General features: G+C 45.4%; 1 long non-coding RNA gene across 1 annotated transcript in view; it reads left to right on the top strand.

Moving 5' to 3' along the window:
- Window positions 1–2,208: 2,208 nt before the first annotated feature.
- LOC119627230 (uncharacterized) overlaps window positions 2,209–6,000 on the top strand; it is a 162,506-nt gene continuing 158,714 nt past the window's right edge. The window contains exon 1 of the long non-coding RNA XR_005243328.2: window positions 2,209–2,377. This is a non-coding gene — a long non-coding RNA (uncharacterized lncRNA). The remainder of the gene's footprint in view (window positions 2,378–6,000) is intronic.

Here is a 6,000-nt window from a genome sequence, read left to right as displayed (position 1 = left end):
GATGATATAGAATCACTCCATTGTGGGAGCTGGTGGAGAACAACAAGACTGCTGCCTCTGTATCTAGTGTTTAGCCTAAAGTCGCTGTGGCCTCACTGACATTGGAAAAGAAAGCTGGACTTGAATAAGAATGAGGATACATGGAAACTCACGAGGACAACCGGAACCCAGGTCTGCTTCTCCCCACATTGAACCTACATGCTAGGAGTGCTGACGAAGTTCTGACGGGGCTAGAGGAGCCGCGGTCCAGACACAGCCTCATGCCGGTGAACTAAGCATCACTGGAACAAGGCATGGGAGCTGCCTCAGTGCCTGCTGCCTGCACTTTATCTTCAGAGCAGTAAAAAAGAAAAAAATCTGCTGTTTCCTACACCTTCCAAACACTGAAAGTTTCTCTTGTAGCCAACACTAACCCAGAATATACAGGGACAGGAATTCTGGGAAATGTTCCAGCTCAGCTAAGTTGACACAGAAGAAAGCCACCGCACTTCTTCAACACCAAGCACAGTGCTTACGAACAGACCCTATACATAGGGCACTTAATAAATTGTGGGGGTTTTCCATCAAAGGTACCTTTGTCTTGAAGGTATGCTAAGTAATAAAAGCCATATACAAAAGAGTACATACTGTATTAGTCCATTGATACAGAATTCTAAAACAAGCAAAGCTAATCTGTGGTGACAGAAATCAGAACAATGTTGCCTGGGACAGGGACAGAGTTGGGAGTCCCCTCCCTTGGGAAAAGGCATGAGGAAATCTTTAGGAGGTGATAGAAATGTTCTATATTTTGATAGAGGTGTGGGCTACACACATGTATGCTTTTGTCAACACTCTCTGTACCTCTAAGAGCTGTGCATTTTATTGCATGTAAATTATTATTTTTTAAATTTTTATTTGAGACTTGGGTTTCACTATGTTTCCCAGCCTGGACCCAAATTCCTGGCTTCAAACTATTCTCCAGCCTTGCCTCCCAAAGTGATAGGATTACAGGTGTGAGCCACTGTGTTCAGCCTATTGTAGTTAAGTATCTCCATTACAAAAACAAACAAAAACAAAATTAAAGAAAAGTGGTGCCCTCAGAGCTAATTATAGATTCATTAAACAACCAAGAAAAACCTTATATCTGCCTAGCTGACCATTTTTAAAACTGGCCTCATAATGAGTATTTTCGCTCTGTAATTGGGAAAGCATCGCCAGGAGTCTCAGAAGAACCAGCAATACCAAGATTCCTCTCCATCAGCCACAAGAGAAATCAGAGAGAAACAGAAGCAGTTAGGAGACAAAGGCAAAACTCCTAATAAAAAGACAAGGCAAATAAACTCAACACTGAACTATAGAACTAGAATTTTTATTCCTTTTTTTTTCAAAAATTTAAATTAACAGTCTGTTCAACAGAGATTTGGTTTCTAAACTGCATCTAGCTCTCACTGTACCCACGTGTGTGACAGAAAGAGAGAGAAAGAGTCACAAACATTCCAAACATTGGAAATCATCATAAATGGCAAGCTAGGGGAAGTAGTTTCACTGTACCCAGAAGAAATGGATTCCACAGCCATGCAGGGACCTGAATCTCTGTCCGGCTTTCACCTTGTCTTCTAGACTGGCCTCATTATCATGACATTTGCTTTTTTTTTTTTTTTTTTAAGAACATCAAAGAACAAAAGCTATCTCCCTTCTCGCCACTGGCCGTTAAGTGATACCCATTTATCAGGGAGCATACTTTTCTATAATGAATTTATTTCAGCATAGGGACGGCAACTTAAGACATAAATGCTAAGATGGAGGCAGAAAGGAAAGAGGTTCGCCCGGAGATCCAAAGGAGAAGTGGGAGGGGACACTCTGAAAGGCAGGGAAGAACCCCGAAAGGAGGGGCTGGGGGCTCAAGCTGGTTGTGAAAGCCTTTCCCCTTTACGCTTTGCTCTCAGTGTGGCGGGCAGATTGGACGAGCAGGTGCCCTTAGAGGTCCTCACAGGCACCTTTGCTTACTTAGTCCTTTTACAACTTGGATTAATGTTTAACTTCCTTTGGGGAAAGATTAAAAAACAAAGGCAGAAACTCAGACCTCGGTAGCAGTGGCATCCTCACCCCAGGGCTAGACTCTACAGCTCCTGCTCTTTGTCCCCAAGTCTCCTCCCCTCTCCTTTGTCTCCAGGCCCCGGGGGAAGGCTAGAGATGATCACGTGACCGGGATGGGGCTGTGTTCCTGGCAGTCCCCTGGGCTTCCTGCAGGGACCTGGATTTCTAGTATTTCAGGCTGCTGTCCCGTTTTTTCTTCATTTCCTTTTTGTTTTGTTGATGGGACCGCATATCCACAACACTGGGATTCCCTCACCCTCAGAGTCTAGAATCCAATTTCTTGGATTTCAGTGTTTTTAAGGTCAGTGGAAACTTTTTAAAAAAGCAACATTAAGCTAATATATTCTTACTGCAGAAAAGGAGCTTTGTTCTATTTATCTCTAAAACTGATGCTCACTAGTAGTTCTCAGATGTGGAAAGATATGTGTATTATTTATTTATAGGAAATGCTGGCTGGGCGTGGTGGCTCACACCTGTAATCCCAGCACTTTGGGAGGCCGATGTGGGTGGATCAGTTTGAGACCAGCCTGGCTGACATGGCAAAACCCCCGTCTCTAACAAAAACACAAAAATTAGCTGGACATGGTGGTGAGCACCTGTAATCCCAGCTACTCCAGAGGCTGAGGCTGGAGAATCACTTTAACCGGGGAGGCGGAGGCTGCAGTGGGCCAAGATTGCGCCATTGCACTCCAGCCTGGGTGATAAGAGCGAAACTCTGTCTCAAAAATATATATATGTATATACACATATATATATATATGAAATCCACTAGATTGAGCTGCTTGGAAAAACAATCCATCACTAAGGATCCTTCCCTTCCTTTTCTCCATTAATACCACCTTTGTAAAGATTCCCTCCAGTACCACTCCAAATAACTGAAGTGCAGATAATTATTTCCCAGAAAGTTGTTTTTACGCTGGTGAAATTCCATGGCAAACATTTTATTAACACTCTCCTCCCTTTCCTACCTGAGGTACTAAAATTTGGAGTCAGCCTGGATAATATTTTACAGGAAAATGCTCTTCATCACTATACACCTGTGCTTACCATGGTACCTGGGGTATCTAGTGTTTTAATTTAATTTAATTTAATGTAACTTAATTTAGGAGAGCTAAGTAATTAAACATGAGGCCAAAGTACATAAGAAAGTGGCAGTCTTTTATTGCAAATATGCATACACTCTCGGACGAGGTTCTCTGGTCCTCAGGTGTGGGGGGCCAGGGAAGTCGTGCCGGCGCTCTCGGGTGATGTTCTCCGGTCCACGAATGTGGGGGGCCGAAGAAGTCACACCGGCTCCTGCCGGCAGCGGACTTTTATGCATTGGTACTGGAAGGGGGAGGGCAGTGGGCGGGATAAGGGCGTGATAGGGGCGTCTCTGTAGGCGTGGCCGGGTAAGTTTCGATCTCTTCGGATTGACATCACCTGGCGCATGCTGAGTTGATCTGCATCTTCCCGGGGCGGGCTGCATTTTCCCGCGCACGGGAAAGTTGGTGAGGAAGAACCCGGAAGCAACATGGATTATGCCTTCTTGTTCACCTTCCTCCATCTTGTCCCTTCTCCCTCACCCAAACATCTAGTAGGTGCCAGATAAATATATGTGTGTGTGTGTGTGTGTGTGTGTGTGTGTGTGTATCTGGATATATATATGTTCAGATATATATATAGTTTTTAAAATTTTTTTATTTTTTATTTCCGAGACGGAGTCTTGCTTTGTCACCCAGGCTGGCATGCAGAGACGTGATCTCGGCTCACTGCAACCTCCGCCTCCTGGTTCAAGCAATTCTGCCTCAGCCTCCCAAATAGCTGGGATTACAGGTGCGCACCACCATGCCTAGCTGTTTTGTGTTGTTAGTAGAGACAGGGTTTCACCATGATGGCCAGGCTGGTCTCAAACTCCCGACCTCAGGTGATTCGTCCACCTTAGCCTCCAAAAGTGCTGAAATTACAGGCATGAGCACTGCACCCGGCCACAGACAAATATTTACTGAAGGAATTAATGAAGAAGGGTCTGGGAGAAAAGAAGAAAGCAGAGATTTGGAAGAATTTCCCCTAGAATTATCCAGAATTGACTGTGTAATAAAAGTACACCTTTTCCTTCTTTGCTTAGCTAAGTATTGGGGAAACATTTAAAATTATTAAAAATAGAGGGAGTTTCGGGAACCTGAAAATTCTTTAGACCCCAAAACTGCTGGGATCCTAGACCTTAAGATTCCAAAGAAGAGATGCTCTTAGACTTGATCCTGCCTACTCACAGGCTCAGAGTGGACGTGGCTACTGGCTTATCTTATGTCTAGAAGAATTAAGTGATTGCAGTATGCTCAGCTTAAAAAGTTGTCACGAACCTGGGGATGGAGTAGAGGGGGTTGGTGTTTAGAATATCCTAACTACCCCTTCCTGCTCTGGTCTAGAAGGAGGCCAGAAACATTTCATAAAATGTTGTACAAAGTATCCCTCCCAGAATCCTGGCTGTTCCAGGGAGGCAGTGCCGGCTGCTCACTTGAGCATGGCCCTTTGGGTTCACATGGACCTAAGTCCAAATTCTATCTGTGTCCTGAGTTGTTCAGCCTGACAAAGAAAAGTAGACACGGGGCCAGGTGCAGTGGCTCATGCCTGTAATCCCAGTTCTGTGGGAGGCCGAGGCAGGCTGATCACCTGAGGTCGGAAGTTTGAGACCAGCCTGACCAACAAGAAAGAAATCCCTTCTCTACTAAAAAACAAAATTAGCCGGGTGTGGTGGTGCATGCCTATAATTCCAGCTACTCGGGAGGCTGAGGCAGGAGAATCACTTGAATCTGGGAGGCGGAGGTTGCGGTGAGCCGAGATGGCACCATTGCACTCCAGCATGGGCAACAAGAGCGAAACTCTGTCTCGGGGGGAAAAAAAAAGAAAAAGAAAAAAAAAAAGAAAAGTAGACACCCTGAGGCCTGGTAAGTATTAAGCTGCAGAGAAAACTCAGATAATTAACTTAAGCGCAGGGGAGTTAGTTGAATGGAGAGCTGCCCCAGTGAAGACCAAAGGCGAGGGATGGTGGGTGATGTGGGTGGCAAAGTTGCACAAGGAAAAGGGATGGACAGTTCAGGCTTGTGGGTATTTGGGAGCTTGGCACAGCTGCTGGACCCCAAGTCTATTTGTTGAGGCTAATAGTACAATAATACAGTCCCAAGTTCACCATTAATTTTTTTTTTTTTTTGAGATGGAGTCTCGCTCTGTTGCCCAGGCTGGAGTGCAGTGGCGTGATCTTGGCTCACTGCCATCTATCTCTGCCTCCCGGGTTCAAGCGATTCTTCTGCCTCAGCCTCCCAAGTAGCTGGGACTACAGGTGTATGCCACCACGCCTGGCTAATTTTTGTGTTTTTAGAAGAGATGGGTTTCACCATGTTGGACAGGCTGGTCTCGAACTCCTGACTTCGTGATCCACCCACCTCGACCTCCCAAAGTGCTGGGATTACAGGCGTGAGCCACCGCGCCCAGCCTCATCAAATTGTTTTTCTGCTGATTCTGTCCTACTTTTCTGAAAGCAGTCACTCAGTCATTCTTTAGGAGCCCTGGCTGCTTGAAATCTTATATCTTCCAGGCCCAGCATCCTGCAGCAAGCAAGTCCAAACCATGTGCTAAGGCTACTAAAAATTCATTTCTCAAACCTCAGCACTACTGATATTTGGGTCCAAATCATTGCTTCTTATATCTATTTATTTATTTATTTTGAGACAGAGTCTTACTCTATTGCCCAGGCTAGAGTACAGTGGCACGATCTTGGCTCACTGTAACCTCCACCTCCCCGTTCAAGCAATTCTCCTGCCGCAGCCTCCAGAGTAGCTGGGATTACAGGTGCCTGCCACCAGACCCGGCTAGTTTATTTGCATTTTTAGTAGAGATGGGGTTTCACCATGTTGTCCAGGCTGGTTTCGAACTCCTGACCTCAAG

This window comes from Chlorocebus sabaeus, chromosome 14 (genome assembly GCF_047675955.1).
Source record: "Chlorocebus sabaeus isolate Y175 chromosome 14, mChlSab1.0.hap1, whole genome shotgun sequence".
Lineage (NCBI taxonomy): Eukaryota > Metazoa > Chordata > Mammalia > Primates > Cercopithecidae > Chlorocebus > Chlorocebus sabaeus.
Note: the sequence above shows the minus strand (reverse complement) of the source record. Positions and strands in the feature narration are given on the sequence as shown.